Genomic DNA, 20,568 nt, shown 5'->3' on the forward strand with positions numbered 1-20,568 from the left:
GGGATGGGCCAAACTTGATCTAAATAAACTGCGAGCCCTTTATTCAATGTCACATGACACTAATCGCTGGATCTTCGGAGGCCTTCCATCCAGTTGGCTTCCTTCAATTGAAGAGTGATAATCACTTCAAGGTGGGCGCTTTAAGTCCTGGGTCACAAGTAGCAGTAGAGACGGTTGCAGCAATGGCATCTGCTTCATTAGTGTTCTGCAAAACGGATTCTGCATACTCAGATAGATTGATTTGTCATGCAAAATAATTGTTTCAATTTGGTGATTCTTACAGGGGCTCCGACAGCACTGATCAGGATCCCTGCACTGTTGGAGGAACTCAGACTGTTGTCATGCTGCTGCTTTCTGGACATTGTTGCCGGCTGCCCGAACCCTGGGCAGCTCAGTGGAAACTCAAAGGCTGCAATGTAAGGATCCAATCTCTCAGAACTCTCCGGCCACAAGAAAAAAACAGCTGGTAACTCATGCGTTGCGGTTGCAACCTCAAATGGTGAAATTTCAGTGAAAGATTATATCAACAGCTATCAATGCACAGGAAAACTCATCCAAATGGATCAATCAACGCACGGAAACGATCCATGGTTCTCATCGGTTCTCGGGTGTGGTTTCTAATTCTCAAAAAACGAGAACGACCATAAAGATGACGTTTCTTGTCTTGTTGCCGTATCTAGAGGCTTTTTCACCAGAATGAACCCACCGGTTCTGTTTCTGGTAACAGTTGTAGATAGTTATTACAGTCATAATCCAACTGGGTGATTCTTCTGTGAACATAAAGTTAAGTATATTTTAGTAATTTGCTGAAAGTCGGGTGTGCGTTGTTTAAAAAAAAATAAAAATTAGGAAAGAGTACTATATATGTATTAATCCGCGGCTGGTCGTGGCAAAAAGAACGGGAGATTTACAATTCAGTTACATTGCCATTGATGGGCATCATAAACTGCAAATTGACTATCCAAGCCCATTTTTGTTTTAAAATTACAAAAAACGACTGTGCAACTAAAGAATTACAAGTATAAACCTTACAGAACTGATATAATAACAAAATACATTTAAAATTTGACATTAAACAGACATATTTTGCAGACTACTCCTCAGGGTCAGCTGGAATGTTGAGATCAAAGCCAATGGTTTCTTCTGTTGGTTGGTAGTTCTGCATGACCAACTGAAATTGGAGGTCTTCGATCTTGCTTCTTAGTGCATCTACTTCGTCCTCCAGTTGTCTGATTTTGTTGCTCTTCTCAACATTCAACTCCCGCATTTTGTTAAGCTCTGCCATATCCCCATGCAGTTCGGAATGCTCCCTATCGCAAGAACCACAGGCGGGGGACTGGGGGGGAAGAGAGGCTAGAGGTGGACACTTTTCCCACTTAATTTCAGAACGGCCAGCCAACTTCCCTGAGCGTGGGCGGCAGTGTCCCTAGGAGCCAACTTCCATGACGCTGAAAGACAAAAAGTGGTGAGAGATAATTGACGAAGTGAGACTTGAGGACCTTTCCCTGTTAGCCAATTGATGCAGAGTGGCAGGAAACCCAACGAAACCCCAAATTATCAAACAGTGGAAGAACCTTTCACTGTGGGGCTCAACTGTATAATCATTCCAATTCCGCTCTCCTTGCCCGACTTGAGTTACTAGAAATAGACCCTCACCAGACTGGGGGAATGAGCTTCCCCCAACGACCAAGATCATCCACTAACAGCCCAGACTCTTCCAGAGAATCCTATCTCCTACGACCATCTGGACAGAGTTAGACACCTTTCTATTGTAGAGGTTTGGACAATTAATCAACAATTTATAGAGATATTCGAACACAAACCTTGTATGGCTGTGAAAGGTGACGAGCTTACCTCCGGGATCCCATTGCGTTGCCATGATTGCCCTGGTACTTGAAACGACCTTCACCTCAAGCATCTGGACCTTCACGCAAGCCAACCATTGATCCATACTAGGGGAAGTAAATGCGGGTACCTCTCTGAGAGGTTTGGCATTGAAGTTGCTTGATTATTCTTGCTCTGGACACAGATATGAGGAACGGACTGCGGCGATCCCACACTTAACATTTCCTCCTCGCCTGCTTAGGATTGTTGCCAGATGGGAGGGGAGAGGGGGCACAAACAGGGAGGGAGGATGAGATGGAGGCAAGGAGGTTGATGTGGATGGGGGGGTGGAGGGGAAGGGTGATGAGGAGGTGGGAGGGGAGGCCGGAGGGGAGGGGGGGAAGTGGAGGGTGATGCAGCGGGGGGGAGGGAGGGAGAGGAGAATATGGGGAGGGAGGGAGAGGAGAATACGGGGAGGGAGGGAGAGAATTTAGGAGTTGAACATTCCTTTATAACCTTGTTTTTCGACTTTTGGACAAGGTCCTTGTTGGCGGGGAGGAATTGTATCAACCAATTTGAGGTTTTCATTCAAAGGCTTAAGGGATGGGAAGATAACCTTCAATTTCATTGACCTTGTTATAACCTTCTTTCATTTGGCAAGGGATATTGTCTTAAATATCCGCTTCCTTATTTAGGCCTCTTAAAATGTGGGAAAATTGCAGTTTCCCAAATAGAGGTAGCATGCCAAGTGCTCTCTTGAGGCTCTGATTAAGCTTGTTATTCTGGCTTGAAGATTTAGAGCTCATGTGTTTTATGACCAAGAGTGAATTGCTCAAGATGTTCATTTCCTTAATTCCCTTTTGATGAGCTATATTGAGGCCAACATATAATCCATAAGCTTCCACTTGGTTGTTGGTCTTCTTTCCCAAGCCCCAGGCATATCGATCAACAATTATTCCTTTGGGATTAATGAGATTCCCCCCCTTGGCTATGAAAGGCGACGAGCTTACCTCTGGGATCCCACTGCGCTGCCATGATTGCCCTGGTACTTGAAACGACCTTCACCTCAAGCATCTGGACCTTCACGCAAGCAAACCATTGATCCATACTAGGGGAAGTAAATGCGGGTACCTCTCTGAGAGGTTTGGCATTGAAGTTGCTTGATTATTCTTGCTCTGGACCCAGATACGAGGAACGGACTGCGGCGATCCCACACTTAACATTTCCTCCTCGCCAAGTGTCCTTACTTGCTTAGGATTGTTGCCAAATGGGAGGGGAGAGGGGCCACAAACAGGGAGGGAGGATGAGATGGAGGCAGGGAGGTTGATGTGGATGCGGGGGTGGAAGGGGAGGGTGATGAGGAGGTGGGAGGGGAGGCCAGGAGCGAGAGGTCGGAGGGGGGGGGGGAGTGGAGGGTGATGCAGCGGGGGGGGAGAGAGAGGAGATACAGGGAGGGAGGGTGAATTCGCCCGAGGGGAGGGAGGGAGAGAATTTAGGAGTTGAACATTCCTTTATAACCTTGCTTTTTGACTTTTGGACAAAGTCCTTGTTGGAGGGGAGGAATTGTATAAACCAATTTGAGGTTTTCATTCAAAGGCTTAAGGGATGGGAAGATAACCTTCAATTTCATTGACCTTGTTATAACCTTCTTTCATTTGGCAAGAGATATTGTCTTAAGTATCCGCTTCCTTATTTAGGCCTCTTAGGATGTGGGAAAATTGTAGTTTCACAAATAGAGATAGCATGCCAAGTGCTCTCTTGAGGATCTGATTAAGCTTGTTATTCTGGCTTGAAGATTTAGAGCTCATGTGTTTTATGACCAAGAGTGAATCGCCCAAGATGTTCATTTCCTTAATTCCCCTTTGATGAGCTATATTGAGGCCAAGATATAATCCATAAGCTTCCACTTGGTTGTTGGTCTTCTTTCCCAAGCCCCAGGCATACCGATCAACAATTATTCCTTCGGGATTAATGAGATTCCCCCCGCCCTTCCTGCCACCCCAGGGTGTGCGTTGTTTTATGGTTGAGCAAATTTCATTTTATTTCTTCCACATTTTGGGGAAAGAAACTAATGCTTATATTATTAAAAGCGATGCAATATCATCCCTTTAATGAGTCGTAGTACTTGCTAAGTCATCATGACGTTGATTGAAGTAACCTCCTCAATACCTACCCATGCAAGTAGGGCAAATCCATGATATCTAGCTTGTACTAAATGTTGAATCTCAATAGAATCTAAAATTGAGAATTTATCAATATTGTTCTTTTTTTCATTGGTCAAATCTTCAAATGTTCTGGCACATTCCTTTCATTGTAGGAAGGTGGGGGGTGGCCACCCTAATAACCTACTACACAGTTTAGATAGATTCATAGTAGTAGCAGGGATCCCCAAGAAGGACAAGATGCTAGTAGTGTCATGATGTAAATTGTAATACCCCAATTTTTACCCTGGAATATGAATGTAAATGTAACGAAGAGATGGCCATAAGTCAAGATCATATGTGAATTGTAATTATACATTCACTTATTGTATGAAAACCCAATTGACTACAAACAAAGGGCTAAAATAAGATGTGGAGCTAGGATTCCACAAATGGGGGAAGTAAAAGGGAGTTCTAGGAGGGTTAAGTGGCTAGGGGGTGGGACCTTAGTGAGTTACTTAATCTAATTCCTTAACATAGTTTTAAAAATCAACTGGTTTGAACCGATAATCAGTGAAACCGCCCAGTCATCAAAGTCTAGACATTGAACTGGTCAATACACCCGGTTTATGGACTGGTTAGGCACCAAATCGGGCGGTTTGGTAACTAACTGGTACCAACTGGTCCAAACTGGTTGGATCCGTTGAAAAGCAGTCCAGGTCCTTAATTGCGCATGTGGCAAGGATGGGTACCCATGGGTGGTTTGTTTAGGTGGTTTCTAAGGAAACCATGGGCACTTTCCCTCCAAAATATGCCCCTTTAAACTTATAAAAGCAACCTTGAGCTCTTCTTTGGCTCACACTTCTTGTTTCAAGTCTTCGTGAGCATATGAAAGCTTGGAGAGTTCAGCAACAACACTGAGTTTTGCAGCAACACCAACAAATTTGGAGGTTCTTTGTCATCTTGGAGCTGTCTAGTGGAGTTGGCATCTTTGGGAGGAGGCCTTGGCAATTGCTTTTCATTCCCAAGTATGCTTTCTATTTTTAAAAATACTAGATTTGATTGTTGTCTCTTTTTTTAATTCTCCCCGGCCCCCCCGGCCTTTCAAGTAAAAAACAACCCCTCTTTGTAGGCTAAATCTGCCTCTTTTTTGTTTTCAAATTTATCATAGTTTTGCATTTTACTTAGTTGCATTTTTTTCCTATTTGCAAATCTCTTTCCCTTCAAATCTGAAATTTCATCATCCACCATGGCCCTAAAAGCCAAAGATGCTACATGGGTTCATTGTGATGTTGTTGGTGGAAAAATGTTGTGCAAATATTGCAAGCACCCAATGGGGGCAGAGTGGTATTTATAGGTTGAAACAACACTTGGCTGGTATAAGAGGTCAAGTAACCCCATGTGATGCACCAAATAAAGTGATAGGGCCTATTAGGGTAGAATACCTTGAAAATTTTGAAAGTTTGAGGAGAAGGCTAAGGAAAAGGCTATACAAATATAATTTGCAAGGAAGAAGGAACTTGCAGAAGCTATGGCTAGGAGAAGTGAAAGTGGGTTTAATGATTTTGACCTTTAAGAATCCTCTTCTATCCCTTCCACCAATGTCCATGACCCCTTCCATTATGTTCCTCCCCCTCTTGGGTCTTAGAGTCAAGCTAAAGGTAAAAAGAGGATGAACATTAAGAGCTATTTCATAGCTTCCTCCACCTTTGCCTTTGCTAGTGCCACTGCCTTCCAACCAAGTCTAACTCAACCCACCTTAGATACCCATTGAAAAAGCAATGCAAAGAAGTTGCTTTTCAATACATTGCTAGATGGTGGTATGATGCATATATCCCCTTTAATGTTACCCACTCACCTTATTACCAAGCTATTTGGAACTCTATTTTATAAGGGATTCAAAGGTCCTAGTATGCATGACTTGAGGGGAACTCTTTTGCAAAAAGAGGATTTGTCCATTGAAGAATATTTGACCAAGTTTAAAGAGTCATGGACCAAAATAGGTTGTTCCATCATGTCAGATGGATGGATTGATGGAAAAAATCGCATTATCATAAATTTCCTTGTCTCTTTCCTAGAAGGAGCCATGTTTTTGAAATCAGTTGATGCATTTGATAGGGTGAAAGATGCTAACTTATTATTTGAGCTTTTGGAAGAGAAGGTTAGGACATAGGGGAGAATAATGTTGTGTAGGTCATCATAGATAATGCCTCAAACTATGTTCTTTCTAGAAAGATGATAGAGTCCAACTATAGGACCATTTTTTGGATCCTGTGTGCTGCACATTGCGTATACCTTATGCTTGAGGACATAGGCAAAGTGGAGTGGGTAAAGAACACTATAGAGCATGGCAAGTGTATCACGAAACACTATTGAGCCCAATGAGGAAAAACACCAGGGGCAAGGAGCTTGTTAGGCCTACTATCACGAGATTTGCAACTCACTTCCTCACATTGCAATTTCTCACTTCCCAACAAACTTGTAGAGAATGTTTTCTAGCGATGATTGGAATTCATCTCGGTGGGCTTGCAAACCAGATGGAAAAGACACCAAAGGGAAAGTTTTTAATAACACTTCCTGGAAAAAAGTAGTAGAGCTTGTGAAAATTGGCGAGCTCCTTGTTAAGGTGTTGCAGTTGGTGGATGAGGAAAAATTGGCCATGGGCTACATCTATGATGCTATGGATTAGACAAAGGAGCAAATACATGCATCCTACAAGTATATAATAGGTATTCTTGTGGGCGTATTTGGGAGACCATTGATAACAGGTGGAACAATCAACTCATTGTCATATACATGCAATCGAATATTTCATGAACCTAAGGTATCATTATAGAGCTTGGTTAGGAGAAGATTAGACTGGGAGGTCAAAGATGGGTTGTACAAGTGCTTGGAGCACATGGTCCCTGATGATTTCGAGTAATTGGGAATAGATCGACAGATTAATACTTTCACTAGGGCCACAAGTACATTTGGCAAAAACTTGGCAAATATTGCAAGAGATGTGGATCAACTAGTTAAGCAATTCCATTTTCTTTTTTAAAGTTCAATTGTTTAAAATTCAAACTGTAAATACTTGCTTTTTTAGCCAAGCTTACCGTCTAAATTGTTGAACAATGAACTCACTTTAGTCTCTGTCTTTGCAACACATTAGTGGGAGTCGTTTGGCAGCTAATGTCCTCAATTGCAAAAGTTTGCAGTTGGAGTTCTTAGCCAAACTTGCAGTGCTTCTAGGTGTGAGCGCAATTGGTTTGTTTTTAAGCGGATTCACACGAAGAGGAAAAATCATTTGGAACAAAACCAATTAAAAGATCTCGTTTTTGTGCGGTGCAACCTTCAAATAAGGCAGAACCAATTGCTGAACAAAAGACCTGCTACAGATCCCATTTTTGTTGGATGATATTGATCCAACTTTAGATTGGGTGGAGGAGACTCAAATAACTGAGTTTGATCTTGATTTGATATCGATGCCATGGAGTGGGGGGGGGTTGATCCCAATGCAGGTCTAGTAGGCGAAACAAGAATTGATGGAAGTGAACCACGAAGCATGGCACATGGTGAGGGAAGTACTAGTCTTGCAACTCGTCCAAATCATGCTTGTAGTTCTGCTAGGCCTAGTGTTGTTGCTAGTACTGCTACTGAGGTTGCATAGGAGTCTAATGAGTCCTCAGCCTTTGAGCCAGATGATGTTTATGTAGCTCTTTGTGATGATCCCATGTCTACTAGTAGTGATAAGTTTGATGAGTTATCATGTTGATAAGTCATTTGTAATAGGCAAATGGCCTAGTAGCTTGAGTTGTAGTATTGTTTTTGGATCCCAAAGGCCATCGAGAGCCTCATTGATTATGTATTTTGTTGATGATATATATTGCACTCGGTTACCATTTTGATATATGCACCCTTACATGGTATATGGATGAACAAACTTTGCATATTTTGTCCCTAATGGTTTGGAAACATGGTTTGAAATGTTAAAAATATGTTTTTCATTAAAATTAATTATTTTATGTATTTTTTTCATTTCTGGTTCATTGAATCCAGTTCAATTTGGTTGAGAATCCATGGAGTCTTAATAGATGGATTTCCTAGCTAGCCTATGTTGGAACATTGGAAGTGAATTGCAATAATCTAAGGCACTATTTAGAGGAGAAGGGGATCCCATTCTTGGTGTTATGTAGGCCGAGGGGGAAGAATGCTGGTTGATTGGGAATCAAGATAGTCGTAGAGGGATTCCTTCCTTGTGAGATAAGATAAGATAATTATATTTATGAGAGTTTTCTAGGTTATGGGTTGAGTAAGAGGACTTGGCGCTAGCCCTTGTGGATTCATAGCCTTAACTTGAGGGTGGATTCTGTCATAGAAAAACAAAGTGTGATCGAGACGCTAAGGTTGGGTATGTTGAAGAATCTAGGGCAGTGATCATTAGATAGATTCTTCTATACTTGATAACAATTTGTGAAATGATTTTACTATTTATCTTATCTTGATCTTCTTCTTATTATGAGTGTGTGTGTTTACTTCATCAAACTACTACCAAAACAAAGAGACAAGAACACAAGAAGTTGGCATTTTGCCAGGGCCAAAACCTCTCCCTCTTGGAGAGGAAAACCCACACATAATTCTTCTTATAGAGATTCTAATTGACGAACACCAAGACCATTATACTTGACCCTCTATGCCACTCCAAGACCAAGACACCAATCCTCTTCCTTTGTTACTACTGAGATCATCATCATTGCTCCACCATTGAAGCCATCACTACTGCACCACTGAGATCTTCATTACTGCTGCAACACCATTGCTTCATCGAGGACTTCACTGAGATCTCCATATACATGAATGAGAGCTGCACTGAGATCACTGTTGCATCATTGCTACACCACTGATACCTTCATTGGAACACCACCGAGAACATGATTGCATCACTGTGACTGTGTTTAGAATGTAAGCCGAGATAGAGTGTATCACTGTGTGATCATAGAGATCCTTTTCATCATAAATATACCAAGACTGTAACCATGTTTAGTATGCTGAGACAGTCGTAACTGTGTCTACAATATATGCCGAGACAATGACTGAACTCCTGCACTTCATTCGAAATTCCTGCACCACTGTATCCATCCGAAAACATTGTTCACTGGTACTTGTCCGAGATGTCTGTACCCTGTACTTGACCGAGATTTCTGGGTGTCCGAGATTCTATCCTCACTGTACCATACCTTCGAAAACTTCAAAGATGTCCGAGATTTTCTGTGTCTTTTGCGGATACCCCAACTGGGTATATATAGTGGTTATGTCTCCCAATTTGAGCCGACTTATCCAGGTTAGCCGACATGTCATCCTTTAGTTATTTAATATATTTTTGTAGGCCAACATGATGTCTTTTCATCGCTTTGTTTGTAGGCTTCTCCTTTGAAGGATGGTGCTTGTCTTGGAGGGCTGCTTGACACTAGGTTGACTTGTGTTCATTACACAAATGCTCAAGAAGAGCCCTTCAATATAATTTTGACTCTTCGACTTTCCTCGACCTATAGAATGAGCAAGAAACTCATTCATATAATTTATAAAAAAAATAATAATTCTTTTTCTTGACAAGTACAAAGATCAAAATTACATTGACAAATACCAAACCTAGTTACCCTTTTCTTCAACAGGGTAGATTGTCCTTTGCCTTCCAGCTAGTTGGAAGATTGTTTTCCTAGAAAGATAAATAATCTAACCGTGTCATTATAACACTGCATTCATGTGTTAAAGTGAAATTGAATGTTTAAGAATGCTATAGTTTTGCTTTTGTTGTTGAATGCTACAACAAATCAATTTCAATTTAGAAATGGTATCATAGTGAGATTTGGTACTGCTACAACAAATCAATTTCAATTTAGAAATGGTATCATAGTGAGATTTGGTATGGTTCGGTGATTTTTGAGTTACCTCATAACCTCCACAATGCACAGAGGTTATTGGGTATGTGACAAAATGGTATCGAAGCTGTTGATTACAACATTGGGGTTATATGGGCTAGGAATTAATTTGTACAAGAAGAAATTATAGTCTACCTATTAAGTGTTTGATGAAAGGTTCAATAAAAATTTCAGAATTTTTTTTGAGTTCTGCAATTGATGGAAGAAAGGTTACTATCATCGAATTGGATTATTGTTAGAATCGATGGTTGGCATGGAAGCATGCTTGGTGTAATTGTTAGTTGCAGAGCTTCTACTTTCAGTATTGGAGTTGTTATGGGTACAAAATCGAAGTATTTATGTAGAGATTAGGTTGCATATGAAGTGTTTGACAAAATGCCTAGTTCGATTATTGTAGAAGTTTTAAGTTGAAGGTTTGAGGTTTGAAACCTCCTTGAGGGCTTTTCAACATAAATTGAGAATTTGAAGTTTGCTTGTACCTTGGTGGATTTCAAGATATGCAAAGTTCAAAGTTGAAATCTCCTTGATGGCTTTCAAAGCATTTCAAAAAGTAAAAGTTGTAGAGATTCTTGAACGACATCAGAGAATTTCAAAATTCCAAGCCTAAAGTTTTCCTAATGTGTGTAATTAAAGATTGAAGTTAAGAAAAGCTTCAATGGCCTTGTATAAATTCAAAAGATCAAAGTAAAGAAAAAATTTGATTTCCTTGGACAAGTTCAAAAGGTTGAAGTTTGTAAAAGCTTTGATGGCCTTGGACAAGTTCAAAAGATTGAAGATAAGAAAAGCTTCGATGGCCTCGAACAAGTTCAAAAGATTGAATTTAAGAAAGCTTTGATCGCCTTAGACAAATTCAAAACATGAGTATAGTTGGAGCAGCCAAGGCCATGATCTATGATCAAGATCTGTCTATGTTCTTATGGTGGCATGTGATACGACTGTATATTTGCAGAACATGAGTCCTCACAGGGAAGTGGAGGACATGACTCTTGAGGAGGCTTTTACAGGAGTGAAGTCAGAGGTGAGTCATCTGCGCATCTTCGATAGTCCAATGTATGTCCACATTCAATAGAGAAGAGGACTAAACTAGGTTACTAGAGCTCTCATTGGAGGGGCATTTTTGTTGGATACAGTGAGACTTCAAAGGCTTACAGGGTCTACATTCCAAGATAGAGAAAGACAGCGTTTAGGAAGGATGTTAGCTTTGCAGAGGGTAGGACCTTTAGGAGGTCGCATGGGATAGATCTAGTAGTGACAAAGGATTGGGAGCGAGAGGCTCCAAAGGCTGAGCAGGGACCAACAACACTAGGAGCAGTGACACAACCTTCAGATCAGGAGGAGGAGCGAGTTCTTCCATTAAGCTCTATTGGAAGGAGACTGAGATGGGCTGAGTAGATATTGAGAGATGTTGAGGCTCCTAGTAGCACTTTTAGGGAGAGTAGATCACCAACCGTATTTTCTAGTTTTTTGGCCTTCACGAGTAGCATCAGTGAGTCTGAGGCTTCTACTTTTGGGGAGGCAGCAAACCAACAAGTTTGGAGGGACGCCATGGTGGAAGAGTATAGTTCCATCACAAGGAATGATGTTTGGGACATAGTATCAAGGCCTAGGGGCACGTCACTGGTCACTTCTCGATGGATCTATAAGATCAAGCATGCAGTTGATGGTAGTGTGAAAAAGTACAAAGCGAGGTTCATGGCGAGAGGGTTACCCTAGAAGGAGGAAGTGGACTATGAGGAGACATTTGCACTTGTCACTAGATATGCATCTATTAGGGAAGTCATATCTATTGCTTCAGAGATGGGGTGGAGGATACATCAAATGTATGTGAAGATTACCTTCCTCAATGGAGTGATTAAGGAAGAGGTGTATATTGAGCATCCTTAGGGCTTTGAGGTGCATGGGAGGGATTCCCATGTATGCAATTGAAGAAGGTCTTATACGGACTTAAGCAGGCACCTTGTGCATGGTATTCTAGGATTGATGGCTACCTACTTGGTTTGGGCTTTGTTATCACTCAAACCAGTAGGGGACCTAAAGGGGTTCCTAAGAGGGCAACTGCTAGGTTAAGGGCAACTGTGGAGGCTTAGCCCACTGTCACCACAGCTAAGTCTCCCTGCTCTTTACGGACTTTCACCGATGGGAGGAGTCCCGATAGTGTAGGGATTCACTTGTAAAGTATATGTCAATGGATAGGTGAGAAGTGACCCTGAAAACCCTTTCCCAAGGATGGAGTGAAGAATGGAGCTTGCTTGCTCTTTAAGCAAGGGACTTGGTCCACCAGGGATAAGGGGTGAGGATTGGAGGGTTGAGGGAGAAAGGATAGGCTTATGAACAAGTTTCTCAATCCCTATAATCCTTGGGAAACTTGGATTCCCAAATGGTCTTTGACAAATAATCTTTATTGAGAAGTGGGACCACACGGGGCCAAGTGGACCCAGCCCAGGTTCGGGGATGGAATGTAGCAACCAATGATGTTCCTATCCTGGACAAGGTGAGGGGAAAGGACCAAACAAGAATACTTTCTTCAAAAGGTTGAATTGATCCTATTGAGGTCTAGCCTTGGGGATGCCTAGGCACAATTCGATTACTATAGCTAGCGCTTGAGATTCTCGGAGATTCCATCGTTAAAATTCACTCAACTTTGGAGGAGAGGGAGAGGACCACAAGCGCAGTGGCCTATAGGAGAACATTTTTTTTCTTGGGTCAATTCCTGGGAAATTGATGCCCTATATGACCTAATGGGGCTAGACTTGGGGAAAAAGGGGAAAATGGTTAAAAGAGGGTTGAAATGATCACCCTTTTAGAGGGATCAGTGCCTAGTTCACTTGGGGATATGGAGTCAAGGATAATGATGAGTAAAAGCTTGGTTTCTTGATCAAGGAGGCCCAGAAAGTCAGCTTTGTCCAATGTTGAGAGAAAGAAAAGAAAAGTGACCTTCAAGCATTTATACTTCAAAGCAAATGATGCAAGCTTCTCGAGATAAATAAATCTCTAGGACATTTCATTCATATAACATTGGCCCATACATTAAATTAGCTAAAACATGCTTAATTCCACATTTCGACAATGCAAAAACTAGCCCTAATTTTAGCAGTATGCAACAACAAGAATAATAGCATCAAAATTTACTTACAAAGTTATAGAGTACATCCAACCAACATTTCATTTGCTCAATAAAGCTCCAAGACAAGAGAAATAGCCCAAATTCATACATCAAAATTTATCCATCTTCAAAAATATCCACCAAGGAAAAAGTGCGAAAATTATCTATGATTAGAAAGATTCCAAGTCAAGTGATGATACAAATGAGTGTATCTAACATCAATATATGGCCTCCTAAGGAGTTCAAATTAGCCTATGGGCCTACATTAGCCCCTAATGATAAAATAATGTGCAAATAAAACCCCATTGGTGACAAGCCCGCCAAACTAGCTCATAAGTGTAAAAATAAGCCTCACAAGGGGACAAATAATAACATGTGCATGTCATAGGGCCCGCTCAATAATATCGTGAAGTGCCATATTGAGGAATAAATTCCTCGGAATATGATAGACAAGGGGGTGGCCCCTTGTTCTCCAAGTAGTAGACCTGTGGTGCTCCCATTGGGTTTGAGGGCACATAGATGACGCCATGGGTCTCCATATGAATCAGAGATCCTCTACAAGGGTCCAAGTGGTGGAATGAATGCTGACACGACATTGTACAAGTCCTAGGACACTTGTCAAGAGTGTGGGGCTCTTGTGGAGGCCTGCTGGGCATAATGTAGCAAGCATATCATCATCATCCCAAAAGTGGATTGCTAGTAATCTCTGAGTATCCGTGAAGATCCGTGGAGTGCTGTCTGCTGCTGTGGAGGCCCAAGGCCCTCTATGCACACCCTACATGTGCCATTGTAGACCTCTGGGGGTTAGGATCCCATATAGGGAAACCAAAACCACCTGTAATCCTGCATAAGATCCAATGCATCCCCTAGGCTTCCAGTACAACCAGTGATTAAAATAATCGGGTAAAAAGCTTACAAATCATGGATAACAACATGGGTACTTCATAATGGCATGCCCTTCCATAGTGGGCTTTGGCATGTGCTAGTGTCTCCAAGCTCCAAAGGGGGTTAGCCAAGTACCTTATTAGGTGTTTTCAACCCTTAAAGGGGATAGTATGTCCAAGGTATATCCCTCTACAGTGGGTGGCAAGTGACAAATAAGTGGAATGGAATAGGGAATGAGAGGGGCAATCCTGGGCCACATAGTGGGGCATAGGGGTAGCTAGATAAGGGGAAGCCCACACCTAGGTATGTAATGTATAGGGGGCAACAATCGTGGTACATGAGGTGACCTAACCTTGATTTTTCCACCCTTCTTCATATACCTTTTTCCTTTTATGAATTTTCTTTAATTAACTGCTCGGGGCTCAAAGGACAAGAGCATGATGTGCAACATATAGCAGTGATTACCCCCTTTTAGGTAGGGTAGTTTATTGCCCTCCAGGGGTTGGGACAATCATGGGTTCCTGAATGATAGAGGAGGCTCATCTAGGGCCTATGGAACCAGGGTGATGGCCAATGATTGGGGTAGAGCTCATGTAATGGCTTTTGCCCATGTGCTAATTATTTTTGTCCCGACCATCTTTTGCATTTTGTGGTACAATTTCTTGTTAAATGTGGCCATTTATGCTTTTCACTTTTTCTTTTAATTGCTTCAACCTCCGGGGCATCATTCTAGGCCTGACCCAAGGTGGGGGCAAGGGGATAGGGAGGCTAGCCCTATGTGGACCTAGGTGGGAGAAAAGATGAATGGGGGTATAGTGAGTGGAAAGGGAGTGATATGTGCGGATAAAGGAGCGGCCTACGCACCCAAAATCGGGGTTTCCCTAGTAGTACCACCCTAGAACCAAATGGTTAATAAAGGAGATCCACGAGACTAAAATCCAAGTGTAACAACCTAAGGAGATCAAGGGGACAGGAGCACAAACTAAGCTCACTCTTTCCGCCAAATGCCCTCATCAATCCATACCCAAAAGTATCCATGATAAGTAAATCCAATACTTAATTACCAAATGACAATACATACCTTTAGATTTGGGAGGCCCACCTTCAAACATACGATCAATACAGGTGGGTGAGGGACCACATGGCTGGCTCAGGTGGTAGAGAAATGGCACAACGAGCTAGTAGGAGGCATCAAGGGGCTGCTGGTTGTCGGCTGAGGCTCATCATGGAGAAAAAATTCTCCTGGGGATATCACCCACGAAGTGGTGGGTAACATCTGGCTCCAACTGGGACGTGATCTCTCGAAGAAGTGGACGAGGTTGCTCGAACGAGAGGTCACGAGAACTCCAACAATCTCTTGGTCACCGTAGACCTGTTATCTGCACATGTCAAAGATCAAAGCCACGGGGCAACATGTTTTTCATGGTGTCTTATGATCACCCATGCTTAATGTTAGCCCATAAACCAACAAGAAATAAAATATGCAATTATTATTATTTATTTATTTTTATATACATGCAATCTAATCTATCATGAGAAACATCATATGCAATTAGTTCTAATGCAAAAATCATCATGCAATGCATCCTACCCTAACATGCATATGGTGATGTTAATACTAAGTGTAATCATAAAGCCAGTGCAACCAACATATCATCACATCAATATACATATGCTTGCCAGTATGATTACTCATGTAGCAACCCCCAAATTGAATGTGGACATAGTCACATGGCGGATGAGGCAGGTGGGAGGCGGGAAAATATGATCTCCATTCGAGGTAGAGGGAGGTCCTTGGAGAAAGAAAACTTGTCATTCTGGAAGTCCAGGGCTCCCCTTCTAGGTACAAGGCAGAGGAATGAATGATTACTCTCGAGAACTCCTCATCACAATCACTGCTTGCAATATCATGCTTTGAGGATGTCACATGGTTGTGATGAGAGGGGAACGAAGGGTGAGAGAAAGAAGGAATGCAACAAATAGGTCTCTCAATGTGATGGTCACAGCGGGAAGGGGAGGACGCAGAGTGATCATAATCCTGAGGATGGGTCAAAGGGGATAAGGTATATTCAATGAAGGGTTCCTCCTTGACACCATATTCAGAAAAGGGAAAAGGGGCATGGTCACTCGAGGTGATACCAAAAGGGATGAGGGATGTACTTGAGAAAGACTCAAGGTGATGAACAAGAGGGAAAGGCAAAGGGGAGGGTGAAGTGTCATATTCAACGAGCTTTCCTTCCCCACAACCTAAAGGCTCAAGTGATTTGAATACATAATCATAAGGTGGGTTGGTAAGAGCCTTGTTGCTTTCCTCATTATAAATATTAAAGATTGGGCCTTCATCAAAAGGAGAGTCAAAGATTGGGCTTTCATTAAAAGGAGAGTCAATCACTTCCATCAAAGGTTGTCCTTCTTTATGCAAGGGAAAGTAACAATTCTCCTTCCCAAGGGTATCAATGGGTATGTCATCATAAATAGTGCTTGAGGGGAAGGGAAGACAAATCTCATCCTCATCCTCCTTGTTGGTGTCATAAATGGGAGCACAATCAAATTGAGGACCAACAATTTCCCATTTCTCCCTTTCAACATGGAAATAATCTTCAATGTCATTTTTCAAGGGGTTAATGGTTTCATCTCTATCAAGGTTTTCAAAAGAGGATTCATCGGGAGTAATATCCTTGAGAAAGGTAGGGTTGGTCTCAATAAATTCATCCTTCCCAACACAGGTGTCCTCAAAATCATCTTGCTTGTCTTGCAGTCCCCACGAGGACTCATCTTCCTGCTCATCACCGAGGTCCTTGAGGTCATCTTCATCTTGGTTGGTTGACAAGCAGGACCTCTCTTCTTCTCTCTTCTCTTGAAGAACAATGGCTAAGGTATTTGTTACATGATTCTGGTAGTATGCTTCTAGGAGGAGAGCATTAGTAGGGTTCTCTTTATATTCACATTTCATCTTATGAAGCTTCACTTCTTCATCATATAAGCAGGAGAAAACTTCATTAGAATTATATTCCCTTACTACCTCCCTGCATGACCTACTATATTCATCCATTCTTTCTTGCGTGATTTGGAAGCTTGCGGGGTCCAACTCTTCATCATCCTTAGAGGAGGTATTCCTATTGTTATTGATGAGGTTATCCAGAATATTCACAGCACAGGTTATGTGAGCAAGGTCACAGAGATGACTAGGATCCTCTTCATAAGCACGCCTTATTATGTCAAGTTGTACTTCTTGTGACCTATAAAACCTGAGCATGAATTCCATATCCAAGCTCTCCAACATATCTTGAAAGGATTCTGCATATTCCACCACTTTCCTTTGCAGCTCTTGAATCTCTTGTTTATTGAGCTTTTCAAATATAGGACCGAGAGAAATCTCCATCTTCTATGATTTTGCATATTAAGATTATAATGGAGTTGCCAGGGTGAATTGAGGTGCCTTGATAGATGCTTGCTTCACCCTACAAGCATTAACTTTAATGCTCAATGAAGAACTAGGGCTTCGTTCTTCCAGTGGAGTCGCCAATAATGATATGTCAATATGTCGTATGGGGAACAAAACACATGCTTCGTGTCCTTGGCAACGGTGCCAAAAATGTTACCACTCAAACCAGCAGGGGACCTAAAGGGGTTCTTAAGAGGGCAACTGCTAGGTTAAGGGCAACTGTGGAGGCTTAGCCCACTGTCACCACAGCTAAGTCTCCCTGCTCTTTACGGACTTTCACTGATGGGAGGAGTCCCGGTAGTGTAGGGATTCACTTGTAAAGTATATGTCAATGGATAGGTGAGAAGTGACCCTGAAAACCCTTTCCCAAGGATGGAGTGAAGAATGGAGCTTGCTTGCTCTTTAAGCAAGGGACTTGGTCCACCGGGACAAGGGGTGAGGATTGGAGAGTTGAGGGAGAAAGGATAGGCTTGTGAACAAGTTTCTTAATCCTTATAATCCTTGGGAAACTTAGATTACCAAATGGTCCTTGACAAATAATCTTTATTGAGAAGTGGGACCACAAGGGGCCAAGTGGACCCAACCTAGGTTCGGGGATGGAATGTAGCAACCAATGATGTTCCTATGCTGGACAAGGTGAGGGGAAGGGACTAAACAATAATACTTTCTTCAAAAGGGTGAATTGATCCTATTGAGGTCTAGCCTTGGGGATGCCTAGGCACAGTTTGATCCTATAGCCAGGACTAGAGATTCCCGGAGATTCCACTATTAGAATTGCCTCAAATTTGGAGGAGAGGGCGGGGACCCATTAGCGCAGTAGCCTATAGGAGATTGAATTTGTTCCTTGTGTCAATTCCTAGGAAATTGATCCCCTAGGTGACCTAATGGGGCTAGACTCGGGGAAAAAGGGGAAAATGGTTAAAAGAGGGTTGAAATGATCACCCTTTTTGAGGGATCAGTGCCTAGTTCACTTGGGGATATGGAGTCAAGGATAATGATGAGTAAAAACTTGGTTTCTTGATCAAGGAGGCCCAGAAAGTCAGCTTCGTCCAATGTTGAGAGAAAGAAAAGAAAAGTGACCTTCAAGCATTTATACTTCAAAGTAAATGATGCAAGCTTCTCGAGATAAATAAATATTTAGGACATTTCATTCATATAACATTGGCCCATACATTAAATTTGCTAAAACATGCTCAATTCCACATTTTGACAATGCAACAACTAGGCTTAATTGTAGCAGTATGCAACAACTAGCCCTAATTTTAGCAATATGCAAAAAAAAGAATAATAACATCAAAATTTACTTACAACGTTATAGAGTATATCCAACCAACATTTCGTTTGCTCAATAAAGCTCCAAGACAAGAGAAATAGTCCAAACCCATACATCAAAATTCGTCCATCTCCAAAAATATCCACCAAGAAAAAAGTGCGAAAATTCTCCATGATTAGAGAGATCCCAAGTCAAGTGATGATACAAATGAGTGTATCTAACATCAATATATAGCCTCCTAAGGAGTTCGAATTAGCCTATGGGCCTACATTAGCCCCTAATGATAAAATAATGTGCAAATAAAACCCCATTGGTGACAAGCCCACCAAACTAGCTCATAAGTGTAAAAATAAGCCTCACAAGGGGACAAATAATAACATGTGCATGTCGTAGGGCCCGCTCAATAATATCGTGAAGTGCCATATTAAGGAATAAATTCCTCGGAATATGATGGACAAGGGGGTGGCCCCTTGTTCTCCAAGTAGTAGACCTGTGGTGCTCCCATTGGGTATGAGGGCACATAGATGATCCCATGGGTCTCCATATGAATCAGAGATCCTCTGCAAGGGTCCAAGTGGTGAAATGAATGCTGACATGACATTGTACAAGTCCTTGGACACTTGTCAAGAGTGTGAGGCTCCTGTGGAGGGCTGCTGGGCATAATGTAGCAAGCATATCATCATCATCCCAAAAGTGGATCGCTATTAATCTCTGAGCATCCATGAAGATCCGTGGAGTGCTGTCTGCTGCTGTGGAGGCCCATGGCCCTCTATGCACACCCTTCATGTGCCAATGTAGACCTCTGGGGGTTAGGATCCCATATAGGGATACCAAACCCAAATGGAAACCATCTCAAATCTTGCATAAGATCCAATGCGTCCCCTGGGTTTCTAGTATAACCAATCATTAAAATAATCAGGTAAAAAGCTTACAAATCATGGATAACAACGTGGGTACTTCATAATGGTATGCCCTTCCTTAGTGGGCTTTGGCATGTGCTAGTGTCTCCAAGCTCCAAAGGGGGTTAGCCAAGTACTTAATTAGGTGTTTTCAATCCTTAAAGGGGATAGTATGTCCAAGGTACATCCCTCTACCTGGGGGGGCAAGTGACAAATAAGTGGAATGGAATAGGGATTGAGAGGGGCAATCTTGGGCAACATAGTGGGGCATAGGGGTAGCTAGATAAGGGGAAGCCCACACCTGGGTATGTAATGTATAGGAGGGAGCAATCATGGTACATGAGGTGCCCTGGCCTTGATTTTTCCACCCTTCTTCATATATCTTTTGCCTTTTATGAATTTTTTTTAATTAACTGCTCGGGGCTCAAAGGACAAGAGCATGATGTGCAAGATATAGCAGTGACTACCCCCTTTTAGGTAGGGCAGTTTATTGCCCTCCAGGGGTTGGGACAATCATGGTTTCTTAAATGATAGAGGAGGCTCATTTAGGGCCTATGGAACTAGGGTGATGGCCAATGATTCGGGTAGAGCTCATGTAATGGTTTTTGCCCACGTGCTAATTATTTTTGTCTCGACCATCTTTTGCATTTTGTGGTACAATCCTGTTAAATGTGGCCATTTATGCTTTTGACTTTTTCTTTTAATTGCTTCAACCTCCGAGGCATCATTCTAGGCTTGACCCAAGGTGGGGGCAAGGGGATAGGGAGGCTATCCCTATGTGGACCCAGGTGGGAGAAAAAATGAATGGGGGTATAGTGAGTGAAAAGGGAGTGATATGTGCAAATAAAGGAGCGGCCTATGCACCCAAAATTGGGGTTTCCCTAGTAGTACCGCCCTAGAACCAAATGGTCATAAAGGAGATCCCACGAGACTAAGATCCAAGGGCAGGGTTGCAGAGGAGCGCCCCCCCCCTGACGCTCTCGCTCCCAATTCGTGCTCCGGGCTGGAGTGCGCTCCCGACAAAAAAAAACGCTCCCTGGTTTTTCGAGAGCGTTTAGTCTTTTTGGCAATTTTTTT

At 42.3% G+C, this 20,568-nt stretch overlaps 1 protein-coding gene across 4 annotated transcripts in view; it reads left to right on the top strand.

Annotated features, from left to right (window-relative positions):
• The window catches only part of LOC149263406 (tropomyosin), a 166,468-nt gene that overhangs the window by 1,137 nt on the left and 144,763 nt on the right, over nucleotides 1-20,568 (top strand). The window lies entirely within an intron of this gene.

This window comes from Pinus tabuliformis, chromosome 6 (assembly GCF_031772625.1).
Source record: "Pinus tabuliformis cultivar Carrire ecotype Pingquan chromosome 6, CPIR1, whole genome shotgun sequence".
Lineage (NCBI taxonomy): Eukaryota > Viridiplantae > Streptophyta > Pinopsida > Pinales > Pinaceae > Pinus > Pinus tabuliformis.